General features: G+C 37.4%; 1 protein-coding gene across 2 annotated transcripts in view; it reads right to left on the bottom strand.

The window, feature by feature from the left end:
- NAA15 (N-alpha-acetyltransferase 15, NatA auxiliary subunit) overlaps positions 1 to 12,470 on the bottom strand; it is a 79,077-nt gene that overhangs the window by 60,127 nt on the left and 6,480 nt on the right. The gene's annotated exons all lie outside the window — the stretch shown is intronic.

Genomic DNA, 12,470 nt, shown 5'->3' with positions numbered 1-12,470 from the left:
GATCATAGCAAATGAAACTCATGATGTTAAGTAACAGAATTTTTGTCATAATATTGAAAATTATTCCATTGTTCTTCCTAGAAAAATGATCTCTAATTTGACTAATATGGAGGAGGCTGGGGCACCTGGGTGGCTCAGTTGGTTAAGTGTCCGACTCTCTATTTCAGCTTGGGTCATGATCTCAGGGTTGTGGGATCGAGCCCTGCGTCGGGCTCCATGCTCGGCATGGAGCCTGCCTGGGTTTCTCTCTCTCTCTCGCCCTCTACATATATAATGAAATGAATATGAAGGCAGTTAAGAAATCTCCAAAACAGGTGGCTGTTTATATAAATAGAACAGAATAGCTGGGGGTGCCTGGGTGGCTCAAGCAGTTGGGCAACTGACTCTTAGTTTTGGATCAGGTCATGGTCTCATTGTGGGATTGAGCCCCCACCTGGGGCTTGGTGCTCAATGAGGAGTTGTCTTGAAGATGCTCTCCCTCTGCCCCTCCCCCCACTCACACAAGTACTCTCTAAATCTTTAAAAAGTAAATAAATAAAAAGAGAGTAAACAGAATAGCTGGACAAGCTGTGAAAAGCCCAGATAAACTACATAAGGTTATCTATTGCCCAGAAAGAAAGTTCATCATCCTTTTCTGAAATTCTTGTTACAGAAAAAAACAGTTCCCTAAGAAGTGGGAACTATGACAGGGCAAATAAAGAAACTAGGCAAAAACTACACACAATTTAGATTTGGCATTAAAATTACATAATTTTCTTTATATATATATATATATATATATCCTTCCATTGCTTTCCCTCAGCTAATGCCAGGAAACATTTCATTCTTTGAAACTGATTAAAAAGAATGCAGCTTCAAATCAAGGTAAATGATAAAAGCCGAACTTGGCTTTAAAAGTCAACCATGTTGAAATGATGCCTGGGATTTCTTCAAAACAGTCTAGAGGGTAGAGGTCACAGATGAAAAAGAATGAACTAAAGTTGGTAACTGTCAAAATTAGGAGATAGGTTCATTATATTTTATTTTCACGTTTGAAAATTTTCACCATTAAAAAGTTAAAAATTTAGGTATGCCAAAATCAAATCAAGTAGCGTTTATTCACTTACCAGAAGCCTGACTGGCACTTAGTGCCAGTGTATTGGAGCTACTTTAGTGGTTCTACTTCCATAGAGCAGAAAGGTATAGAGAAAGAGCACATAAAGCCTTAGGAGCCAGAGATTAGAGCTGTAGCCATTTAACATTTCAGTTCACCAATAATTAAATAAAAATTAAAATTCTTAAGGGGCACCTGGCTGGCTCAGTCACTTTAGCATCTGACCACTGGGGCACCTGGGTGACTCAGTCATTAAGCGTCTGCCTTCGGCTCAGGTCATGGTCCCAGGGTCCTGGGATTGAGCCCCGCATCGGGCTCCCTGCTCCGCGGGAAGCCTGCTTCTCCCTCTCCCACTCCCCCTACTTGTGTTCCTTCTCTGTGTCTCTGTCAAAAAAAAAAAAAAAAAAAAAGCATCTGACCCCTGATTTCAGCTTAGGTCATGTTCTCAGGGTTATGAGATCAAGTCCACATTGGGCTCATGCTGGAAGCTCATGCTTCTTAAGCAGAAGCCTGCTTAAGATTCTCTCTCTCCCTCTCCCCTGCCCCTCCCCACTTTTTCCCTTAAAAAAAAAAATTAAAATTCTTCAGTAAAGCTCCTCAGTCACACTACCCATATCTCAGGTGTTCAACAGCCACATGTGAACAGTAGCTAATGTCCTGGAAACTCAGATGTAGAACGCTTCCATCATCATGAAAAATTCTATTGGACAACAATGGTCTAGAGTTCAAATCTTAGCAACCACTTAATAAACAGTTTTGTATCACTGGCCTAACTATAGCCTCAACTATATCATCAACCACCATGGAGGGTTTAGAATGCAAACTGAATATATGAACTGAATGCAAACATATATAAAGAACCTGAATAAGCACTCAATAAAAATGTTTAAATAGGAGCACCTGGCTGGCTCAGTCGGTGGAGCATGTGACTCTTGAGCTCCCGGTTTTGAGTTCCAGCCCCACGATGGGGGTAGAGTTTACTTAAAAAAAAAAATTTTTTTTAAGTTTAAATAAAGTACTATGTTATCAGTTACAGCTTACAATATTTAGACCTAACCCAGCTTGACTCAATGCAGAGAAATATGAAAGCGGAAACTAAATTAAATTATACAATCAAGGGGAACAGAGGGTCTGAGATGATGGAAATGTTCTACATTTTGAAAAGGGCATAGGTTTTCATGGGTATATGCAATTGTCAAAATGAATAGAACTGTACCCTCAAGACAACTAATAAAATAGTACACTCAAGTCCTGTGCATTTTACTGTATATTATACTTTAATTTTTGAATTTTTTTTTTTAAAGAAAACACAGAGGGACACCTGGATGGCTCAGCATGGAGCCTGCTTCTCCCTCTGCCTGCCGCTCCCCGTTTGTGCTCTCTCTCTGACAAATAAATAAAATCTAAAAAGAAAACATAGAGGGACGCCAGTATGGCACAGTCGGTTAGGCATCCGACTCTTGGTTTCAGTTCAGGTTGTGATCTCAGGGACATGAGATCGAGTCCCAAGTCGGGCTCTGAGCTCAGCCAAGAGTCAGCTTCAGACTCTCCCTGCTGCACTCTCTCTCTCCAAAATAAATAAATAAATCTTTAAAAAACAAAGCCAACATAGGATCTCTACCTCTATCCTCCCTTTCCCAAAATTATTTTAGTGGGAACTTCCATTTGCAGACAGTATGTTGTCCTTTTCATATCATACAATTTCTGGCCAACTACAACAACCATGAACACAAATCCTAAGGATGACTTTTCTCCTCCTAGTTTTACACTATTTTTTTTTAACATTTCTCTTACTTCTACAATAAAAAAAACTAAGAGCCACTGAGATAAGACTTAACAAGTCAAAGCCATTTTATAGTCTCTAGTCGGAAGAGACCTTAAACATCATCTGGTGAAAGTGGTCACACAGCTCATGTGTGCTGCCAGTTCACTCTGTTACAGATACACTGAGCCAAACTCTTATCTCACTCTTAACTTCTGTTTACTGATTTTAGCTCTGTAAGAGTTCAGTTTTCTCTTTCAAGCTAACCATCTTTGTTCTTCAACTGTTCCTTATAAGAAAGTTTTAAGTCCTTTAACAACCTGGGCCACTCTCTGAGGTTGATACAGTATTGTTTCCACACTTGTATAATTTTTCAAAACTAGTAGAATTTCAAAAACAATGGATCATTTAAATGAGGTTGCTAAATTTTATTTTTTCTAAAAAACCATTTTTTTAAAAAATGTCATTAATATTTCGCAAAACAAAAGGCATTTCAGTATTTTAAAAGTAACAAATACACGGTCTCAGAATAAAACAAAGAAAGGTCTGTGGGAATTTTACACCAATATTCTTGCAGCATATCAGCCTGAGGGAGTCACTGGTCTCTATCTCTCTCAGTTTTGGACCCAGAAGTTAAAATTAGATATGGTCTTACTAGCAGCAAAATTCAATGTGACAATCACCATCTGCTTTCTGGATACTACACCACTGTTAATGCACTGTAAAATGTGTTTTATTTTACTTTTTTTTTTTAGCATTAAACTATGTCACTGGAGAAAAAAGTTGAAGATGTCAGATTCTGCTAATATGAATAGAAGTCTGCTAAAGAAATGCTGTTAGCTATGAACTCTAATGCTAGGGATAGGACAAAATTCAGTAAAACTCATAGCTATATACACATTTGATAGTCAATTATATACTAGAACTTCATAATTATTTCAATAATAAATACTCCCAGGAGAGTTTGAAAAGAAACAATGGAGTGGCCATGAGGACACAGAAACAGAAGTATAACCAATTACTCAATTTATATATATAAAACCTGAACTGCAATTAAAAAAAAAATTATTGTCAAGCATAGCACATAAAACCAAAAATAAATTCTTTATAGCATAATGGTTGCCCTCTAATTTCGAAACACTCCACAAATCCTCACAAAAACCATACAGGCCAAGAAAGAGAGCAAATAAAATCACCCAAAGCCAGCTTTATAAGAAGATAAGTAAAAAATTCCAACTTACATATATGTGCATAAACACCCAAGATCAGAAGCTCCAATGGGAACTGTCCAAAAGAGCAATACAAGAGGGTCGAAGTGGTGACTGAATACATGTAATATTAACTAGAATTCACTCAGAAGAAGGCCCCATCCTGAAAGGAAGTACTTAGAAACACAAGAGATGAGAATAATGGCTATTACTCAAGAAGTCAAGAAGAAGAGGCTTATAAAGTCTGTGAAGACCATCTCTTCAACAAATGATGTTGGGAAAACTGGACAGCAACATGCACAGGAATGAAACTGGACCACTTTCTTACACCATACACACAAAATTCAAAATGGATGAAAGACCTAAATGTGACACATGAAACCAGAAAAATACTAGAAGAGAACACAGGCTATAGTTTCATTGACATTAGCAGTAGCAACTTCTAGATATGTCTCCTGAGGGAAGGAAGACAAAAGCAAAAATAAACTATTTGGACTACATCAAAATAAAAAGCTTCTGCAGAGTGATGGAAACAATCAACAAACAAAAAGGCAACCTATTGAATGGAAGAAGATATTTACAAATGACATACTAATAAAGGGTTACTATCCAAAATATATAATTTGCAAAACTCAACACCCAAAACACGAATAATCCAATTAAAAAATGGACAGAAGACACGAAAAGACACTTCTCCAAAGAAGACATACAGATGGCCAACAGACACATGAAAAGATGCTCAACATCACTTATCATCAGGGAAGTGAAAATCAAAACTACAATGAGATATCACCACCTCACACCTGTCCAAATGGCTAAAATCAACAACACAACAAACAGGTGTTGGCGAGGATGTGGAGAAAGGGGAACCCTTTTGCACTTACGGTGGGAATGCAAACTGGTAGCCACCGTAGAAAACAATATGGAGATTTCCTCAAAAAGTTAAAAATAGGGGTGCCTGGATGGCTCACTCGGTTGGTTAAACGTCTGCCTTCAGTTCAGGTCATGATCCCAGGGTCCTAGGACTGAGACCCAAATCAGGCTCCCTGCTAAGTGGGGAGTCTGCTCCTCCCTCTCCATGCCCCCCCCAACTCGTGTTCTCTCATGCATGATTTTTCTCTCAAATAAATAAAATCTTAAAAAAAAAAAAAGTTTAAAATAGGGGTGCCTGGGTGGCTCAGTTGGTTAGACATCTGACTCTTGATCTCAGCTTAGGTCTTGATCTCAGGGGTGTGAGTTCAAGCCCCATGGCTGGGCTCCATGTGTAGCCCACTTAAAAAAAAAAAGTTAAAAATAGGGGCACCTGGCTGGCTCAGTTGGTAGAGCATGCAACTCTTGATCTCAGGGTTGTGGGTTCAAGCCCCGTGTTGGAATTACTTTAAAAAGAGATTACTTAAAATCTTTTATTTTATTTTTAAGATTTTATATATTTACTTGAGAAAGAGAGCAAGTGAGAGAGAGCATGAGCGGGGGGAGGGGCTGGGGGCAGGGGGGCAGGGGCAGAGCAAGAGGGAGAGGGAGAAACAGACTCCCTGCTGAGCAGGGAGCCCAATGTCAGGGCTCAATTCCAGGACCCTGGGATCATGACCTGAACCGAAGGCAGATGCTTAACCAACTGAGCCACCCAGGCGCCCCTTAAAAATAAAATCTTAAAAAGTTAAAAATAGAACTACCTTACAATCCAGCAATTACACTACTAGACATTTACCCAAAGAATACAAAAATACTAATTCAAAGGGATACATGCACCCCAATGTTTATAGCATTATCAACAATAGCCAAATTATGTAAAAAGCCCAAACGTCCACTGAATGATGAATGGATAAACAAGATGTGGTATATATACACAACGGGATATTACTCAGCCATAAAAAAGAATGAAATCTTGCCACTTGCAATGACATGGATGGAGGGAGAGCGTATTACACTAAGTGAAATAACACAGAGAAAGACAAATACCATGATTTCACTCGCATGTGGAATTTAGAAACAAATGAGCAAAGGGGAAAGGGGGGGGCGGGCAAACCAAGAAATAGACTCCTAACTGTAGAAAACAAACTGATGGTTACCAGAGGGGAGGTGGGTGGGGGATGGGTGAAATAGGTGATGGAGATTAAGGAGTGCACTTGTGATGAGCGCAGGGTGATGTATGAAGTGTTGAATCGCTATACTGTACACCTGAAACTAATATTACACTGTATGTTAACTGGAATTTAAATAAAAACTTAAAAAACAAAAAAGACCAAAGATAGCAGTTTTAGCAAGGCATAGCACTCAGGGAGAAGGAGGCACCTTAGAAGAAGGGATTGACACTTGAAGGCCTAATAGAGAAAGAAGCCACTGAAGATGAAGACTCTACTAAAATAATGATACAACAATTGGAAAGGGGTGGAAGAGATAATAATTATTTAAAAACAGGGGCACCTGGGTGGCTCAGTCAGTTAAACGGCTGCCTTCGGCTCGGGTCCTGATTCCAGGGTCATAGGATCGAGCCCCACATCCGGCTCCAGCCTGCTTCTCCCTCTCCCTCTGCCTGCCTCTCTGCCTACTTGTGCTCTCTATCTCTGTGTCAAATAAATAAATAAAATCTTTAAAAAAAAATAAAAACAGTTCACTGTAGCGACAAAAGAGGGTGCTCTCTTGAACTAAGAGGTTGAGGAAGCCACACAAACTTCAATCTAAAAATAAAACTGTCTAGGGGTGTCTGAGTGGCTCAGTTGGTTAAGCGTCTGCCTTCAGCTCAGGTCATGGTCTCAGGGTCCTGGGATCGAGCCCCCATCAGGCTCCCTGCTCAGCAGGGAGTCTGCTTCTCCCTCTCGCTCTCCCCCTGGTCATTCTCTCTCTCTAATAAAAACAATCTTTAAAATAAATAAAAAATAAATAAATAAAACTGTCCATAGTGTTAGTCTAGTAAAATCCATCACAACCTGAACAGAAAAAAGAACCCAGCATTTATACCAAGCTACTTATATGGAATAACAACAAGTAAAAAACCTTGTGGCAGATGAAAACACACCCAAAAAGCCTAGCGATAAAAAAGAAACATGTAATACAATTCCATCACAAATTAAAAATAATTAAATAATGCTGTATGACTTATAGTGAGGTATGTCAGTTATTTCTCAATATAACTGGAAAAAAATAATTATATACCAGATGAAGATATAAAAGAACACCTCAAATCAGATGTTCAAAATTTTAAATAATGGACAAACAATAGGAAAATATAAAACAGGTGGAGACTGAACTAAAGAAACAAGAGAAACACAACTGCATCTCAGAAATGAAGACTAAACTTCAAGAGATATGATCTAAAGAAAATAGGAATACTTCTCAAGTAAATGAAAAAGAAACAAAGGTGAAAAGAATCAAAGGAAAAGTAAAAGATAAAAAGGGGCGAAGGAGATCCAACAGGCAAAGATCATCGAAGAATAAAATAGAAGAGAATAAACTATAATTCTTTTTTTAAATATTTTTTAAATATTTTATTTATTTGACAGAGAGAGACACAGCAAGAGAGGGAACACAAGCAGGGGGAGTGGGAGAGGGAGAAGCAGGCTTCCCGCTGAGCAGGGAGCCCGATGCGGGGCTCGATCCCAGGACCCTGAGATCATGACCCGAGCCGAAGGCAGATGCTTAACGACTGAGCCACCCAGGTGCCCCAATAATCTATAATTCTTGAATTTAAAACAAACGTCACTCTACAACCTGAAACCACGTACCAGGGAAAATTTATCCAGAACAGTCAACACAGAGACATAATCCTAGTAAAATGATTCAATTCTACAGATAAAGGAAAAGCCCCCAGAGCTCCAAAATGAAAGACCAAATCATCCACAAAGAAAATCATGGTGGTATCAGCAATATACAAGCAAGAGAACAGGAGGGCGATATTTTCAAAAAACTTAAGATATACATCGAAGATTTTACATTCAGCCAAACTGTCCTTCAAATATCAAGGCTATAGAAAAACAGTTTAACCATGTATGAACTTAAGAGATTTCCATAAGCACTGCTGAGGAATCTCTAGTGGACAATGAGCTTCATCCAACCAAGGGATGACTGGGAAAACTTCTGCTAGCGGTCTGCTTGTGAATATAAACTATATTTAATTTTAGAACTATATCTAAAACAAAGGTATTGATGAGGGTGAAAGAATAGTACATAAAATTACATACTCTCAACCAAGTAAAAATAACTTTAAAATGTAAAAGGAAAAGAGACATAGGAAAAAATGTAAAGCAGAATAAGCTCATTCGTTGCCTCACACATAGATAAATGAGACTCAGTGGATTTAATTTACAGCTAACAAATAGGAAAAGCCTAAATAAGAAAAAAAAAAAAAAGAGGACTAAGGGAACTTTTCAAAGGTAAAAATATAAATTTAACTGACTAGATATAAACCTTCCTAAATACCAAAAAATATACAAAATAAAAATATCAAACAGAATATAAGATACATAAGGATAACATAAAACAGAGACCAATGAAAAAACTAAAGTTCTTAATAGACTACACCTACAACAAAACAAGTACTAATTCACATGCTTTACCATTTGCCAGGCACTTTCATACATATCTCACTACATGACCAGTGAGGCGTGTCAAAAAAGTACGTTTTATCTGTTTTTACTCAGATTTGCAAACTGAGTCTTAAAAAGAGTAAGGAATAAAACACAGCAAAGCTAAGATTCAATCCCAGAATCTTTCTATTGTTCTTTCCACACCAGGCTCCCTCCACTCAACATTGAAATTGCTTCAAAACACAAACTGAAGAAATGTGTACTATTTTGTATCCTGTTTTTAAAATACTGTCTTTCCACAAAAAATCTTTAAGATGAACTGGCCTAGGGGCGCCTGGGTGGCTCAGTCGGTTAAGCGTCAGCGGGAAGCCTGCTTTCCCCCCCTCACTGCTGCTACCCCTGCTTATATTCTCTGTCAAGTAAATAAATAAAATCTTAAAAAAAAAAAAAAAGATGAATTGGCTTGAAACTTTTGATAGTCTGGAACAAAGCTTCTCTTTAACAAGGAAAACACTGAAATAAATTTAAGACTTCATAGTGGCAGTGGCAACTAAGATGGCAAACAAAGAATGTGACACTATCTCAGGTCCTAAATGCAAGAAGTTCTAGCCTAGTAATCCAAATAATCACATGCCAGAGTGAAGAAGAGTTACCCAAACCTAGGCTATGTGATCACTACAACACAAAGTTAGGTAATATACAATCAGTTCTGCTATAATGCTTGTTTGGAAAACACGTTTGTTCCAACATCACTGACATATTAAGGAGTATTTTGAACACACTAAATTTCAAATTTCATGATTGTTTCTGTGGGATTTTGCCCACCAGAAGTACTAGGTGAACAAAGAAAACTGCACTCAGCTGAAACAAACCACATAGGCATGTACAGGACAGACATACACCTCAAACGTCTACCAGCTACATCAGTTCTGGCTGTGTTATGAGCCACGCCCATCCCGATCTGGTGTTACAACTTTCCCTCAGATTTTAGATAACTTTCCTTCCATTACTTCAAAACAATTCACAAGCTGCAATCCTTCTGACACTCACTTCCACAAACAAACTTCTGGTCTTTTCCATGTTAAAGTGCAGTATTAATTCTATAGTATTTATGTATTTGTTAACCATTTAACATATGTAAAAATTATGCTGTCATTTTAATTTGGTTCTTACCTTTGCTTTCTTCACTAATGAAAAAAATTTTTTAAAGATTTTATGTATTTATTTGAGAGGGAGAAGAAGAGAACTCCCCGCTGAACAGGAAGCCCAATGCGGGGCTCGATCCTGGTCTCCAGGATCATGACGTGAGCCAGGTGGCCCTCACTAATGAAATTTTTGAGTGTTGTGCCTAACCCCATTTTTTCCATAAGCCCTGTGGTTTTTATTGCATGATTTTGCATAGTGCAGTGACTTTTAGGAACCCATTTGTCCTGATACAGCACTACTAACTGTATATAAAGCAATCAGAAATCTACTTTTAACAATAACATAAGTATGGGCTATACTTATTACAATTTCCTTAAAGGAGAGATGCAAGCTTTACATCAACTAATGTGTAAGGAAAGCCTAGCATAAATGTGGCTCAAAATATATACTCAATAAGTGCCAGTTTACTTCATTTCCCCTCTTCTTAAAGATTCTGATTCAGTTCCAAAGCACTGATAATCAAAGATGATCTTGTAATCTCCAATGAGATCTCTGAAAAATAAAGAGTACCATATTAACTGGAAGCCATTATTATAAGGAGAAAAATAATTTTTTTAACTGGAACAACCATGTGTGGAAGTAACCAACCTTAAGGGTTTTTTTTTTTCTAGGTCTATACTTTCAAAAGCAAACTTTCATTTCTCCTTTTATATACAAGATATGGAAATAGAACAACTCTTACAGATAACACATGGGAATATTTAAGTAATCTCCTACATAATAAAATCAAATGGAATCTTTAAGAGTTAAAATATCACTGGCTAGAGGTGCCTGGCTGGCTCAGTGGGTAGAGCATGCAACCCTTGATCTTGGGGTCGTGGGTTCAAGCCCCATGTTGGGCCTAGGGCTTACTTAAAAAAGAAAAAAGAAAAAAAATATTGGCTTGAAATAAGATTATAATTTCCCCAGTAGGCTTTGACAGAAATTTCAAATTATCTCAACTGAAAATGTGTTCCTATTATACTAGCCAAAGAAAATTTCAATGGAATAGAACATATCAGGCAACAAAAACATTAACCTCTCCATTACTTATTTCCATACTGCAATTTTTATTTTACTTTTAAATAGTCAAAGATTGCTTTATTAAATTAAAATTTTAAAGAATTATTTTAATTCCAAATTAGTAGTGAACAATATAATTCCTATTTTACCTAAGGGGGAAAAACCATATGCAACAAGTTAAACTAGTTTTTTAAAAGTTAAAACTTCAACACAAGTTTGTACAACATGCATTATAAAACAGCTTAGATGTTAGGTATACGGCTGATATTCCAGGGAAATTCCCAAAAGTCAAGAATACAATAAGAGCATAAAATTCCCTCCTCTCCAAACCCTAATATTTATGTTAAGAACCATCACTCTTTTATACCTCTTCACTTGCTCTTCTCACCATCAGCACTGGCAACTGACATTCTTTTCAAAACTATTTTTCACTAAGAATCTTAAGTTTTCCTCTCTTCAGTAGGGCTACTATCTATAAATAGACAGCAAAGTTGTATTTATATGCGAATGCTGATGGCTGGCTAGGCTCAATGATTAGTTATGTGGCTTGCTCTGCCACACCAGCTTCCCAGCATACCTTTCCAATTCCAAAAATTCAACTTCATCTTTACATTTTCTGTAAAACACTCACAAAGCAACTCTAATCTACAAAATATTCCCTTCCTGTTTTATAATATTTGCACTGGTCCTCACCCCCAAATCTGTATTGGAGTCAGTTGTAGAGCTTTATGAAACTACAGATGACTGAGCCTTACTATCTGATTCAGCAGGCTCCTCACGACAAACATCCTCATTTAATCCAGATGCCATTTTTTCCTCCAGTGCTAAAACAACCAAAACAGAAACAATAAAATTTCCTCTTATTATGCTTCTGTGACTGGAGAAAGGCCATGTAAACAAACTAATACTATGATTCATCTGTAAATGAAACTTCTAAGGTCTTACCGGGTAATACAGGTTCTGCCTGATATCCTATGATTACCTCATGTAACAATGTACTCTATGATGCCAAGGCCCAGTGACTCCCTTTTTCAAAAATCTTTATACAAGAACATAATCCAAAGAGCTTTCTCTCTTGTCACTCTTTATACACTCATTTTATGCAACAAGTACTTATTCAATGTCTATTATGGTACATTATTCTAACCAATGGAGGTATAGTAATTAACAGAAAGAAGGCCCTATCATCATAAAACCTACATTTTAATTATAGAAGACGTGATAAATTACTTGCACATATATATCATATGGTAATAAAGTGATATAGAAAGAAAGAAATTAAGGAAGAAAATAAGATTGAGCTGAGGAGGACTTCTGGTTAAGGAAGGCCTCTATACAACATTTAGAGAACATCTGAATAGAATTCTAAGAGAAGAAATGTGCCAGGAAGGTATCTGATGGGGGAGAAAATTCTGAACAGTCCTTTGCATATGATCCCTTATATAACCTGGCTTTTTATGTTCAAAACCACTTTTATGAACAAAGAAGATATATTTGAATCAATGCTCTGTGAGAACTGCATTGTCAGAAGCATAAATATTAAAGGAAATAATGCACACTAAACAAAGAGATCCCTTAAGGTAAAGCAGGTTGGCCAGTAGTTCTCCAGTCCTCCAGCCATACAGGGCACCATTCCTGCCTCTGTGGTAACTGTCTTTTAACCAGTACTTCAAAGT

This window comes from Phoca vitulina, unplaced genomic scaffold (genome assembly GCF_004348235.1).
Source record: "Phoca vitulina isolate PV1807 unplaced genomic scaffold, GSC_HSeal_1.0 scaffold14, whole genome shotgun sequence".
Taxonomy (NCBI): domain Eukaryota; kingdom Metazoa; phylum Chordata; class Mammalia; order Carnivora; family Phocidae; genus Phoca; species Phoca vitulina.
This window is presented reverse-complemented; position numbering and strand designations above follow the sequence as displayed.